The following is a 15,954-nucleotide window of genomic DNA, read 5'->3' on the forward strand; positions in this document are numbered from 1 at the left end:
ATAAAATCAAGCAAAGCGACAACGCGGTCGGCTTTGCAAAGTCCCGTTGACCAAGCCAGTTCGCACGCGCGCGCGCTCCCATTTTGCGCGGGAACAGCTCGAAGTGCGGTGTACATGTACGTGCAGTCCACAGTTACCCGTGTTTGCACGTGCGCCGATGCAGGCGAGCTGTCAAACGTCCGTGTCCGGGAGAATTCTCAACATTTTCTCCAGTACGAAGTAAAGGATGCCGATGCTATTTGTGTGTGTGTGTGTGTGTGTGTGTGTGTGTGTGTGTGTGTGTGTGTGTGTGTGTGTGTGTGTGTGTGTGTGTGTGTGTGTGTGTGTGTGTGTGTGCGTGGGTGTGTGTGTGTGTGCGTGCGTGTGTGTGTGTGTGCGTGTGTGTGTGTGTGCGTGTGTGTGTGTGTGTGTGTGTGTGCGTGTTTATTTATTTACCTTGTATTTTACGGGACGAGAGCTATGCTCGTAGTGACCCGTTTTCGTATCTATCCACATCCAGTATGGTTTTAAAAATGTGTGTGTGTGTGTGTGTGTATGTGCGCGCGCGCGTTATTCACCATGGTCTTGGATCACGTGTTGGACTCGTGATCGACAGTTATTAACCTTCCAGATGAGAGCTCAGAGCTCATATGACCGATCTATGGGTAATACTGTGGCCTTACACGCACACACACCCAACTCCCCACCCACGAGTTGGAGTAACATCCCGCAGCGAAGCGATACTGAAATTATTTCAGCCCTGGGCGGGAGTCGAACCCAGACCGCCGTTGTGGCAGGCGAGAACTCTAACCACTGCGCAACAAGATGTGTGTGTGTGTGTGTGTGTGTGTGTGTGTGTGTGTGTGTGTGTGTGTGTGTGTGTGTGTGTGTGTGTGTGTGTGTGTGTGTGTGTGTGTGTGTGTGTGTGTGTGTGTGTGTGTGTGTGTGTGTGTGCGTGTGTGTGTGCGTGCAAGTCAGGAAGACCCTTGTATGGAATAGTGAAAATATAAAAATTAATCTTAAAATAAAAGGAATCTCTAGGTCTAAATTGCTTTTACACTTATCCTAATATAACTGTTTCGTGTATGCGTATATATATATATATTACCTACTATATTATATATATATATATATATATATATATATATATATATATATATATATATATATATATATATATATATCAAGGACTACTATTATACTATTATTGTGGTTGTTAAAATGTATCTCTAATCACTGAGACCCATTCAGTGTTGTACAAATACTTTCCCGCGTGAAGATGGGTTGAACGCAAAATTTCATGTATATGTAACTCGAGCATACAAATATATAAGAAAAGTTGCGCTCAACTTATATCTCTCTTGATAGCGTAGTTGGTAAGTTACTATGGCACTTGTCATGTGATTGCTGAGTTCGAGTCCTCGGCAGTACCCCGTTTCAATTACTGCACGTCGACCTCCATTCGGTCTCCCGATGTTGATGGCTTAGAATTAAAGTGCATTATGGTTGTTAAAATGTATCTCTAACCACTGGAACCCATTCAGTGTTGTACACACACACACACACACACACACACACACACACATATATATATATATATATATATATATATATATATATATATATAAATATATACATATATATATATACATGTTACAAAGGATTACAAAGGCGGAGCATGCCGACAGGAGACCTTTTGGTCCATATCTAGGTCGGATGCGAAAAAAATCATAATAATAACAAAATAATAGATAAAAACTATAATAATGTAAATAACAAATAAAATACATAAATAAATGCATAGGTATAGTTAAATAATAAACAAACAGGTAAATAGTAAATAATACTGAATTAACATATAACTAATAATAAATGAAAATCAGACAGACAGATGGTAACAAAACAAAAACAAATACTGTAATATAAAATAAATTATAATCATTACAGCATCTTGCTTAGGTGTTTATCTAAATGATTCTTAAAGCTTCGAACTGAACTACATTGCACTACCTGTGCAGCAAGTTTATTCCATTCATTAACTACACGGTTGGCAAAGTTGTTTCTACCTACTTCCAAGTTGAATCTATTTCCGGACAGTTTGAGACCATTGTTTCTTGTCTGATTCTCATTCAATATGAAAATTTGGTCATTTTTGATGTTGTCAATTCCCTTTAGAATTTTAAAGACCTGTATCAAGTCACCTCTGAGTCTACGCTTTTTTAGGGAAAACAGATTCATATGTTTTAGTCGATTTTCGTACGATTTATTTTTGATATTTGGAATCAGTTTTGTGGCTCGCCGTTGTACTTTTTCCAGTCTGTCAATGTCTTTAATGAGATTCGGTGACCATACGGAAACAGCATATTCCAAATGTGGACGAACTAACGATTTATATAGCTTGTTAATGAGTGATGGACTTTTGAAATCAAAAGATCGCGCAATCAGTCCTGTTATATATGTATATATATATATATATATATATATATATATATATATATATATATATATATATACATATATATGAACATATATATATATATATACATATATATATACATTATATATATATATATATATATACAGTATATATTATATATGTATTATATATATACACACATATATACATACACACACACACACACACACACATATATATATATATATATATATATACACATACATGCACACACAACATACCTGATCAAAGGCACTGCCAGTGCAAGCAACGGATTCACTATGATTGAGAAGATTTCGGGGGGGGGGGGGGGAGAAGGGGATGAGGAGAGGACGCATACAGCACATGTAGTCTGAAAACGCACCAGCGGGGGGGGGGGGAGATAAACGAGTGTCCACGTAGACCAACTGCCGTTGAGGTCACATCATCACGCCGCAATGGCTGGTCAATCTAATATGGGTCACATTTGTGATGAAATATAGGTCGTTGCACTTTTCAGAAAGCCTACCCGTGAAGTAGTAGCGTTGAGAGACAAACAGGTCCCTCTAAAGCCTCAATTCGCACGTGTGTGTGTGTGTGTGTGTGTGTGTGTGTGTGTGTGTGTGTGTGTGTGTGTGTGTGTGTGTGTGTGTGTGTGTGTGTGTGTGTGTTTGTGTGTCGTGATCCACAGTTATTGCCCTCCCAGATGAGATATCATATAATATGACGGATCTATAGGTAATGTGACCTTACACAGAACTCCTCGCACACAAGAGTTGGAGTAACGGCTCGCAGCACAGCAATACTGGAATTATTTCACTTGTGGCTGGGATGTGAATTCGGACCGCTGGAGTAGCGGTTGCGAAAGCTACCACTGCGCCCTCGAGCCGTGTATGCGTGTTTGTATATATATCAATCGATCAATCAATTCAGCCATCCTGAGTCCACTGCTGAACAAAGGCCTCCTTCATAGCATTCCAGGATTCACACGACCGCGCCACCCTCTGCCACGTCACTCCTGCAAACATCTCGATATCGTCTCTCCACCTTCTGTCTGGTCTCCCTCTTCCACGCTTCCTATCTCGTGGCATCCACTCAGTAACACACTTGCTCCATCGTTCATCAGTTGTTCGCATTAACTTACCTGCCCAATTCCACTTCCTCTCTTTTACTGCCTCCACAATATCTCTCACTCTAGTCTGCTCTCTCACCCAACTTGCTCTCTTTCGGTCTCTCAGCGTTATTCCCATCATTGATCTCTCCATTCTCCTCTATGCAGTCCTTAGTTTTGCTTCCATCGCCTTCGTTAGTTTTCAAGTATCACATCCGTAGATTATTGCTGGCAGAATGCATTGATTGTAAAATTTACGTTTCAAACATTGAGGGCCTCTCAGTATTTTATTATATTTACCAAACACTTTCCAGCCAATTGTAATACGTCTTTTTATTTCATTATCATGATCTTTCGTCACTTTCACCATCTGCCCTAAATAATTATACTCCTGAACTTATTCAAGACTCTCACCATCAATTACAATCTCTTTACTTTGAACCTTCGTGTTAAACAATACTTTGGTTTTACTCTTATTAATTTTTAAACCTACTTTGAGACTTTCCTTGTTTAGATCACTCAGCATATCTTGCAAGTCTTCTGCTCTTTCTGAAATAAGAATAATGTCATCCACAAACCATAGGTGGTTCAAATATTCGCCATTCATTTTTAAACCTTTCTCTTTCCAACTCAATCTTCTGAAAATATCTTCCAAGCAAGTTGTAAATAGTTTAGGTGAAATTGTATCGCCTTGCCGTACTCCTTTCTCGATCTTGATCTTTTCTGTATCTTTATGTAGTCGAATCATAGTGGTACCTTTCGCACAGATCTTTTCTAAAACTCTTACGATATGTTCGTTTGTACCCTGATTGCGTAGCGAGTTTAGTATTGCTATTTGTTCTACCGAGTCAGGCCTTCTCGTAATCTACAAAAGCTAAACACAGAGGTATATTGTATTCTGTCGTTTTCTCGGTTAGTTGATTTATCGCCTGCAAATGGTCTAGAGTCGAGTATCCGCTCCTAAAGCTTGCCTGTTCTCTTGGTTGGTTTCCATCTAAGACTTCACTTAGTCTATTTGTAAGGATCTTGGAGAATCCTTTATATACGTTTGATAGCAAGCTAATCGGTCGATAGTTACTAAGGTCCTTCTGGTCTCATTTTTATGAAGCAAAATCACTATAGCATTGCACCACGCATCAGGATCGCTTTCTTGACGTAAGCACTGGGTGTACAACTCAGCTAATCTAATATGAACTAATTTTCCTGCGTCTTTCAACAGATCAATCGATGTACATCTTCCCCAGTTGCTTTTCCTCGTTTCATAGTTTTTAGAGCAAATTCTACTTCTTCCTTTGTAATCTCTAGTATACTATTAACGTCTACACATGAATTTACTGACTCAACTACAATTTTCGACGAGTAAAGCTCTTGGTAAAATTCTACTCTTTTTACCATTCTGTCCCTGCATTTAATGATTTCTCTATTTCTATATTTCAAACATATCATTTGCTGTCTTCCTAAAGCATGTCTGCGCTCGGTCACTTTAATACTTTTACATTTCCGAATAGTTTCCTCAATTTAATCCATGTTTCTCTTTCTTTTCTCTAATCTCTGCCTTTTAATGATAAGCTTGTTTAGTTCTACTCTTTCTATTTCATCTCTCCTGCTTTTAATCTGAATGATCCTTCTTCTTTTAATTAGGTCATTTGTAGCTTTGGAGTATTTGTTTTCTCTAATGTTTTTGTACTTCCTACTTTCTCTGCCGATTCCCTAATGATATTCACTAAATTCAAATTAATATCTTCTGCGGTGTCCTCGTTTGCTCTTAAGAGCTTCAAATCTATTTTTAATTTCTAACTGAAATTTCTTATTATTATCCTTAACCTTTGCAAGGCTGATTTTCTTTCTCAAAATTAGTTTATTTCTCTCGGCCCTGAAATTTAATTTAGCTGTGCAACCTACCATTCTATGGTCACTACCTATGTTGACTTTATCACCGTAACATTGTTAACGCTTTTGCTCTCATCTCCTAATATGAAGTCTATTTCGTTCTTTGTTGTTCCATTTGGACTTCTCCACGCCTACTTACGACCTACACGCTTTTGGAAGAAAGTGTTCACCTACTCCAAACTTCCCAATGCACGTCTAATCTCCCATCTTCTTCCCTACTTTAGCATTAAAGTCGCCTATTACCAACGTGTACTTACTTTTTTCTTGATCCATTACTTGACTTAAATCATTATAGAACGACTCAATTTCATCGTCTGAACTCTGTGAAGTTGGTGCATAAAGCTGAACTATTTTTAGTGTACCTTTAACACAGCCTAATCACAGTCCATCTACCCTGTCAGACAAACTACTGAATTTGACTACGTTACCAGCAACCTCTCGGTTGATCAAGAATCCTACTCCACTGAATCTTTCTTTGTCCTTACCTCTATAGTAGAACAGGTGGTGACCATCTTGTAATTGTATCAGCTTTTCTTCCGTTCTTCGGACTTCGCTCAGTCCTACGATGTCCCACTTGATGTTGTCTAGTTCTTCCATTAAACTCTCCAGCCTGTGGTCTTCTGAGAGACTTCTTACGTTGTAAGTATAGATCTTCATTTTCTTCATGTTGTTTAATGTCCAAGACTTGGATCTGCTTGGACAGTGCTTACTCACATTCGGTGGCACACTGCCCGTAAGCACACGAGGCAATGCGGTTGGACCTTTAGGAGACGATGATCCAACAGGAACGCCCGGTTTTGTTTTGGTTGTGCTGTTCATGGTTGCTATGAAGGGTGTTTTTGGCAGTAATCTCACCTCCGTGCCAACTGGTTTCTGGTGAGATATTTCTCTGGTGTCACCTTATTATATTCGGTGAAGCCCTATATCTATAGGGTGCCCAATGGTCCACGCCGTCATTATGACGGTACCCCATATATCTATGAGGAATTTCCCTGTTCGCCATCAGGGACGTGCCAGTTAGCAGTGGGTCCTGCTACTGTGCGTGTGAGATGCTCTTTGCCTGATCTTTCATACAAAACCTGTTCGAAATGGGCGACCCTGCAGAGATTTTCTCTCTATCGACATTATTTTCTAGTCATTAAGATTCTCAAGCCTATCCACCACGTCAAGGTGTCAACTCTCGGATAGGTGTTTATATATACATACATATATATATATATATATATATATATATATATATATATACATATATACATATATACATATATATATGTATATATACAAATATATATGTATATATATATATATATATATATGTGTGTGTGTGTGTGTGTGTGTGTGTATGTATATATATACATACACAGTATATATATATATATATATATATATATATATATATATATATATATTGTGATGTCACAGTGGTAACGTCTATAACCGACGTACAAGTCGGGTTCACGTCTCGACTGGAGAGGTCACTTCCGTCACGAACGGGGCGGCCTGGGGGTTCGATTCTCTCGCTTTCCGAAACGTAATCCCGCCGAGTTGCAGTGCCAAGACTTTCGAAGTGACGGGAATGGTGGTTCCAATCTTTCCTATTCATCCTGGGAACTGTGGAAGGTTTTTCTCTCACCATCGCGGAAAAATGCAAGGAAATCCAGTGGCTTTAAACGAAGTATTGTCTTCTGCATACTCATGTTTATGTTAAGTAGATCTACTGTAGCCCTATCCTTATAAACCCGCCACCCCTTCCCGCCCACCGACACCCGACTCCGCCCCCTCCGTTCTGCCATATGACGATCCTCGCCCCAGTTGTCGTCTTCCTCTGTTGCAGTGTCAGTATCAATTCACTAGATGGATAGCGGGCGACAGAACTTAAGTCTCAACCATTTTTTCCAGGCTTCTCGAGCCATTTATCATGATTCCCCACTCTAGAGCTGTCATTTCTCTCTTTCTCTCTCGAGTTAGTCTGGACTTTAAAAAAGGGAGCTCGTAAGATGGCAACACTCCCGAGCTCGAACCACAAAACGGGATTACACCGGCACAAGTGTACAATACATTTCTTCTTGTTTTCTCGCATTCCAAATGTTACTTTAGTTTTGACAACTCTCCTATAAACTTCTGAAAAATAATTGATGTTGCCTTCTAAATATTGTTCACTACAAACACCACAAAACAATCGAAAGTTTTCCCATTACTACAGATCCAAACGTAGAACCGATACACTTGGAAAGGTCACCAACTAAGGCTCACAATTTGCTCAAAATATGTTCATTACAGAGCTCCGGTCAACTGCAACTAAGCCAAACATGGTTTTATCTACCATTCTGACACTACAAAAATGCTCAAGCTAGGTCGAGCAAGGTCATGGTGACCCGCAGCCTCTTTGTAACCTCAAGGTCATTTTGACCGCAAAGGCCGTTGGCTCTTTAATCAAGATGTCTACCCTTATTTCGGCCTTTCATCTAGCCAAATGAAAAAACCTTTGGGCGTCAAAAACTTAATAGCTTTCTGCCACCCCGTCTACCGTGTTTTCAATCATTTTCCTTTTTCATGTAAGGTACAAAGTATGTACGAGTGTGAATTCATGTATATATATTAGTGTATGTGTGCTCGCAATATGTATAGCATATGTCATGTGTGCATCAGTATACCTCAGTGATATATGATCTAATCAAACTTGTGACATTTATTCCTAACATTATTTCTTACTTCTCTACCTATGTGACAAATCACCCTGACATGCACCCAAGTCATACACGACATACTCAACCTATTAAACTGTCAGCAAATAGAATTCTCTCTCCACCACCACCATGCCCAGAGAAAAAGTTAGCTACCCCCAACACGATACGCGCATTTACCCAAATTACACAGGATAGAAACTATCTTAGTGAGGTCATGTCTCTTTTCTCCAACTACCATACCTATTTCTGAATTCTCTTGTAGATTTAGATGAGGATATATCATCTAAGCTATTCTACGACCTGGAACACGGCTTCCTGACATCCTTCAGACACGCGATCTTCAATTTGTTCCCATGACCTCCTAACGCCCTTCCGTCCCAAACCACGAGATCTTCTGTCAGTTTTTTCACTACTTTTAATGACATGAACGCTACAGTCATGACCTCTTCTTCGTCTTCCAATGATAGCAGGCCCAGTGATTTTAATCTCTCTTCGTATATTTTATCTGGATAACTGGGAATCAATTTGGACTCAAACTTGTTGCAGAGACCATACCTCTGCTGCATATTCTAATCTAGGACGGATCATGCACCATATATTTACTTCATCATCAACTCGTCTGTGCAGTAAAAAGACATTTATATTCGTCAATAGTATGCTTCACCCCAAGATTTTGCTCACATGACGAAGCATCTGTGACCAACACTCCCAGGTTTTTCTCGTCTTTTGCTTTTGTACTTGATTCGTTTCCCATTGATTTACTAAAGGTGTGCAAATGCGCGCGCGCGCGCGTGTACGTTTACCTAATTGTAGTATACAGGAAAGACGCAACGCTCGTGAGGTCCGGTTTACCTACCTAATCGGGACGCACAGGGAAAAATATGTTTGTGGTTCCCGTTTCTATGCCTCCATTAGACAACATTAAATTAGCTTTTTACTGGACTATTCATTTTTCCGTGCTGTTCCACAAACCATCGCGTGTGTGTGTGTGTATTCACCTCGAATCTGCTGCAGCCTCTTTTTCGAGACAGCCAGACACCACCCTACGGCAGTGAGCTCAGAGCTCATTATTAGCAGATCTCTGGGTAGGTCTGAGACCACTCACACTCCACACACCGGGAATGCAAGGTCACAACTCCTTGACTAACGTCCCGTACCTACTCGCTGCTAGGTGAACAGGGGCTACACGTGAAAGGAGACAAACCCAACTTGTCTCCGCCCGGCCGGGGAATCGAACCCCGGTTCTCCGGCTTGTGAGGCCAGTGCCTTACCAATCCGCCACCGGGTGTGTGTGTGTGTGTGTGTGTGTGTGTGTGTGTGTGTGTGTGTGTGTGTGTGTGTGTGTGTGTGTGTGTGTGTGTGTGTGTGTGTGTGTGTGTGTGTGTGTGTGTGTGTGTGTGTGTGTGTGTGTGTGTGTGTGTGTGTGTGTGTGTGTGTGTGTGTGTGTGTGTGTGTGTGTGTGTGTGTGTGCGTGCGTGTGTGTGTGTGTATTCACTTGGTCTTTGTATTCACTTGGTCTTTGGATCACGTGTTGGACTCGTGATCGACAGCTATTTCCCTCCTGGAAGAGAGCTCAGAGCTCGTAGGAGAGCTCAGAGTGTGTGTGTGTGTGTGTGTGTGTGCGCGTGCGTGTTTTCACGCGTCTGTGCATGTGCATGCACGCGCATATACACAATGTTATGAGCGTGTATGATATGTTCGGCCCCAATGGATGCGTGCACGTCTATACAAGAGAGTACAATCGCTCCAGCGTATGTTGTCACTATGGGTCACGCTGTCTAACGGTATCTTAGGAGAGTGGTACGGTGATCTTGTTCGTAGTATGATGGAGGACACAGCACCCTTGGAAGGGACTTAAGCTGAAGGACAGACTAGCTAAAGAAGCACTTCTTATTTTCAGTTTTAATCCAATCATTCAAGTACGGAAACAAAATAAACAAGTAGAGTAAAGCGGTAGGCCACTCCTACCTCCTTGTTTGTCCGCACGTTCACTGGGAATGTTCCTCTCGATATGATATGGTCACAACAAAACCCATAGACAGAGAAATTGCCGTAATACGAAACCAGGCCACAAACACATGAAACGTGTTGAAAAGTGAGAAACAAATTATGGCTAAGACGCCCACTATAAGGTTTCGTCACTCTGCAGGTCATGTGTGTAAGTGCGGTATCCGGGGGGGATGGGGGAAGAGGAGGAAGGTTGGGAGGGGACGGGAATCTTTCACGGGCAAGAATCCAAACTCCTCCTCTTCCTTGCTTCCTGCTCCCAATACATTGTTTTCTCCGACTACGATGACGCCGTCGTCAACGTCATCCTCCTCCTCCAAACTCGTTGTAATACAACCGTGGGAGCGCCTCCATACAATCCTTTCTCATCTACCCCCCCTAGCACAAGCTTATGGAATGTTGGGTATGTGACGTCACTCATAAAGGAGTGCTTTCACTTCTATTCGAATGTCACCCCCTCCCTCGCTCTACAGGCCTCTTGCAGAAAACGTTGTATCACATTATTATCACTTTCCTGTAATTAACATACGTCATGAAAGATTTCTCCAATGACGTTCAGTTCATGATTGATGTAATACTCTATTTCTTCCATTTCTGCTTAAAAATATACTCGCAATAGCCAATGAGATATGGAAATGCATAGTCGTAGCTTTTCATATGATGTAAACACTAGGATTCCATGAGGATATATCATTAGGTCAGGGCACAATCCACTCACCATATTCACACTTGTGGTTACTCCCGTGTTTCCAGTGCTGGCATTTCACTACATCGGCCTGGCCATTGGCGATCTTAGCCACAGAGGGCACAAGCCTTCAACTGCGTTCAACAACGCCACTTATATCCACAACCTCGACCCTCGCGATCCTCACTCTGCTAACAGGTGTAAACACTGGAGGACTGGCAGTTCAGCGTTGAAGGCTTCGTGTCGCCCAAGCAGAGTTCCCGAGTTGCCAAATTCAATTATGGTCACCACCTTTCAATTACTTTCATTCTTCGTGTTAATTCATAAGATCAGAGTCTGATTGGATAAAAACAATATAAAAATATACAATATTTATCCTCCCGGCTTAATTCAACAGCTGATGACCCCACGTGCAATGAAAACAATTGATACAAACTAAAAAGTTGTTGGCAACTCTTCGGGTCGTCGCTTGTGATTCATTCGACCCAACGCTCAGTTGAGGTTACTGTTACAGAATAAGAGACATCTTCAAACCATGTCAGTGGATTAAAAACGGGATTATATGCCGGAACTTGGAGGAAAACATTCTCCTGCGAATCGATTTCCAGAAACTTCTAAAAACTTAAAAGAAAATTTCAGATGTATGTGTCGACAACAATATTATGTATTCGTTTTACAATTTGATGAAGACCTACGTGAAGAATTAATTTATTTGGTGCCTCGCAAGGTTATTTATATTTGTTTTGTTGTGCATAGATTGGTACGAGCAGACTAACCCACACAGAGGTCAAGGTTGTTGGAAAATCAAGATAAATTAACTGATGTGGGTCACTCCCGGTCGTGAGAACTCGACACCAAAACAAGTGTTTCCCAGTCCACTTCTTTTCTAGCGCCCCCATCTACAAATTCACAAATTTACCTTACTCTTACGGCGAGACATTAACTTTTATTGTCTCATTAATCCGTGACACTTAAAAAAGTGCTATGTGCTCAAGAATATGTATACTTAAAACCTGTATTGCACTTTGCCTTTCTTTCTGGCTCCCGCCTATAGATTTTTCATCTCGGCAATCTCGATAACGAAAGAGTTCATTTCAATTACGGCAATGATGGCAATATTCGTAACAATTGATCTACTTTCTCTATTACTTCCTTTGCTACTACAACTCTCATTACAATATTTCTGCTACTTCTACAACCATCACCACTAATATTATTACTACTACCCTATTATCAAACTGCGATAATAGTGATGCTACGAATAATAATTATACACGTATAACAAATGTGAGTTACATTCTAATAACAAGAATGAAAGTAATGTTCATAACAATGAAATGACTGCTCTTACCTGTACTACTGAAGAAGACCGATGCTTAGTTGTTTATTTTATCTATATATATTTATTCTTTAACTTAATTATTCATCTACGTTGGTTCCTGAATTATATAAATTAAAAACGACAAGAACAAAATACAGAACTGGAAGAAATGACACAAAGCCACAATCCAGTCTTGAGGACATAAGAAAATCTACGTAACATACACACACACACACACACACACACAAATATATATATATATATATATATATATATATTTATATACATATATATATACATATATATATTTATATATATATATATATATAAACATATATATATTTGTATATATATACATATTTATGTGTGTGTATATACATATATATATATACATAAATATATGTATATATATATATATATATATATATATATATATATATATATAAAATCAACCATCCTGAGTCTACTGCTGAACAAAGGCCTCCTTCATAGCATTCCAGGATTCACACGACCGCGCCACCCTTTGCCACGTCACTCCTGCAAACATCTCGATCTCGTCTCTCCACCTTCTGTCTGGTCTCCCTCTTCCACGCTTCCTATCTCGCGGCGTCCACTCAGTAACGCACTTATTACATCGCTCACCAGTCGTTCGCACTAACTTACCTGCCCAATTCCACTCCCCCTCTTTCACCGCCTCCACAATATATTTCACTCTAGTCTGCTCTCTCACCCAACTTGCTCTCTTTTGGTCTCTCAGGGTTATTCCCATCATTGATCTTTCCATTCTCCTCTGAGCAGTCCTCAGTTTTGCTTCCATCGCCTTCGTTGTTTCCAAGTCACACACCCGTAGATTATTGCTGGCAGAATGTATTGATTGTAAACTTTACGTTTCAAACATAAAAGTAGAGGGCCTCTCAGTATTTTATTATATTTACCAAACACTTTCCAGCCAATTGTAATATGTCTTTTTATTTCATTATCATGATCTTTCGTCACTTTCACCATCTGCCCTAAATAATTATGCTCCTCAACTTCTTCAAGACTCTCACCATCAATCACAATCTCTTTACTTTGAACTTTCGTGTTATACATTACTTTGGTTTTACTCTTATTAATTTTTAAACCTACTTTGAGACTTTCCTTGTTTAGATCACTCAGCATATCTTGCAAGTCTTCTGCTCTTTCTGAAATAAGAATAATGTCATCCATAAATCTTAGGTGGTTCAAATATTCACCATTAATCTTTCAACCTTTTTTTTCCCAACTCAATCTTCTGAAAATATCTTCCAAGCAAGTTGTAAATAGTTTGGTTGAAATTGTATCACCTTGCCGTACTCCTTTCTCGATCTTGATCTTTTCTGTATCTTTATGTAGTCGAATTATAGCGGTACTTTTCGCACAGATCTTTTCTAAAATTCTTAGGATCTGTTCGTTTGTACCCTGATTGCGTAGCGAGTTTAGTATTGCTATTTGTTCTATCGAGTCAGCCCTTCTCGTAATCTACAAAAGCTAAACGCAGGGGTATGTTGTATTCTGTCGTTTTCTCGATTAGTTGATTTATCGCCTGCAAATGGTCTAGAGTCGAGTATCCGCTCCTAAAGCTTGCCTGTTCTCTCGGTTTGTTTCCATCTAAAACTTCACTTAATCTATTTGTAAGGATCTTGGAGAATCCTTTATATACGTTTGATAGCAAGCTAATCGGTCGATAGTTACTAGGTCCATCTGGTCTCCTTTTTTATGAAGCAAAATCACTATAGCATTACACCACGCATCAGGATCGCTTTCTTGACGTAAACACTGGGTGTACAACTCAGCTAATCTAATATGAACTAATTTTCCTGCGTCTTTCAACAGATGTATCAATATACCCTCTTCCCCAGGTGCTTTTCCTCGTTTCATAGGTTTTAGAGCAAATTCTACTTCTTCATTTGTAATATCTGGTACACCACTAACGTCTCCACATGAATTTACTGACTCAACTACGGTCTTCGACGAGTAAAGCTCTTGGTAAAATTCTTCTACTCTTTTTACCATTCTGTCCTTGCATTCAATGATTTCTCTATTTCTATATTTCAAACATATCATTTGCTGTCTTCCTAAAGCATGTCTGCGCTCGGTCACTTTAATATTTTTACCTTTCCAAATAGTTTCCTCTATTTCATACATGTTTCTCTTTCTTTTCTCTAATCTCTGCCTTTTATTGATAAGCTTGTTTAGTTCTAATCTCTCTATTTCGTCTCTCCTGCTTTTAATCTGCATGGTCTTCTTCTTTTAATTAGGTCATTTGTAGCATGGGAGTGTTTGTTTTCTCTAATGTGTTTTGTACTTCCTACTAAATCTGCCGATTCCCTAATGATATTCACTAAATTGAAATTAATATCTTCCACGGTGTCCTTGTTTGTTCTTACAGCTTCAAATCTATTTATAATTTCTAACTGAAATTTCTGCTTATTATCCTTATATATATATATATATATATATATATATATATATATATATATATATATACATGTATATAACTATACATATATGTATATATATGTATATATATATATATATATGTGTGTGTGTGTGTGTGTGTGTGTGTGTGTGTGTGTGTGTGTGTGTGTGTGTGTGTGTGTGTGTGTGTGTGTGTGTGTGTGTGTATCTATGGATCATCAAATAACGAAGCGATCGAGATAAACCAGCTCCAACTATCAGTCCCTACCGTGGAGGCACTGTGCCACACTACACTACCATCGCCGCAAGTGGTGTGCACTGGGAATGATTAAATGAGATTTAATACGTATCTTATGGGTGTGTATTTTGAATCGTCCACCCAACAACGTGGGGAGGAGGCAAAGGGGAATGGGCCACGCGCGCGTGCATATTCACCATTCACCATGGTCTTGGATCACGTGTTGGACTCGTGATCGATAGTTATTAACCTCCCGGATGAGAGCTCAGAGTTCCTATGACCGATTTATGGGTAATACTGTGACCTTACACGCACACACACACCCAACTCCCCGCCAACGAGAATTGGAGTAATAACCCGCAGCGCAGCGATACTGTAATTATTTCAGCCCTGGGCGGGTTTCGAACCTGGACCGCCGTAGTGGCAAGCAAGAATTCTAACCATTACGCCACGAGGTGTGTGTGTGTTTGTGTATTCACTTGGTCTTTGGATCACGTGTTGGACCGTGATCGACAGCTATTTCCCTCCTGGAAGAGAGCTCAGAGCTCGTAGGTCCTGTGTGTGTGTGTGTGTGTGAGTGTGTGTGTGTGTGTGTGTGTGTGTGTGTGTGTGTGTGTGTGTGTGTGTGTGTGTGTGTGTGTGTGTGTGTGTGTGTGTGTGTGTGTGTGTGTGTGTGTGTGTGTGTGTGTGTGTGTGTGTGTGTGTGTGTGTGTGTGTGTGAAAGAATCACCTTTGTCTCGGATCACGTGTTGGACTCGTGATCGACATCTATTACACACCTAGATGAGAGCTCAGAGCTTATATGTGCCCGATCTATGGTAATGCTGTAATCTTACACGCACACACACACATACACAATTCTTTGCCCACGAGGGTTGGAGTGCTGGCTCACAGTGCTACAACGACACTGAAATTGTCAATCCTGGGCGGGAACTGAATTCGGACCGCTGGAATAGCGGTTGCGAATAGTGCCACTGCAACATTGAGCCAATATATATCAGTGAGTGTGTGTATAATTCACCATGGTCTTGGATCACGCGCTGGACTGGTGATCGACAGCTATTTCCCTCTCGGGAGAGAGCTCAGAACTCATATATGACCGATGTATGGGTAATGCTGTGGCCTCACTCGCACACACATACCCAACTCCCCGCCCACGAGAG

The 15,954-nt window shown here is 40.4% G+C and overlaps 1 protein-coding gene across 1 annotated transcript in view; it reads right to left on the minus strand.

Moving 5' to 3' along the window:
- Nucleotides 1–11,036, minus strand: part of bbg (PDZ domain-containing protein big bang) — a 277,607-nt gene extending 266,571 nt beyond the window's left edge. Inside the window, exon 1 of the mRNA XM_076199723.1 lies at nucleotides 10,827–11,036. The gene's annotated coding sequence lies outside the window, so the exon portion shown is untranslated. The remainder of the gene's footprint in view (nucleotides 1–10,826) is intronic.
- Between the last annotated feature and the right edge of the window lie 4,918 nt (nucleotides 11,037–15,954).

This window comes from Oratosquilla oratoria, chromosome 16 (assembly GCF_046742065.1).
Source record: "Oratosquilla oratoria isolate Oo_2021 chromosome 16, ASM4674206v1, whole genome shotgun sequence".
NCBI classification, from domain to species: Eukaryota; Metazoa; Arthropoda; class Malacostraca; order Stomatopoda; family Squillidae; genus Oratosquilla; species Oratosquilla oratoria.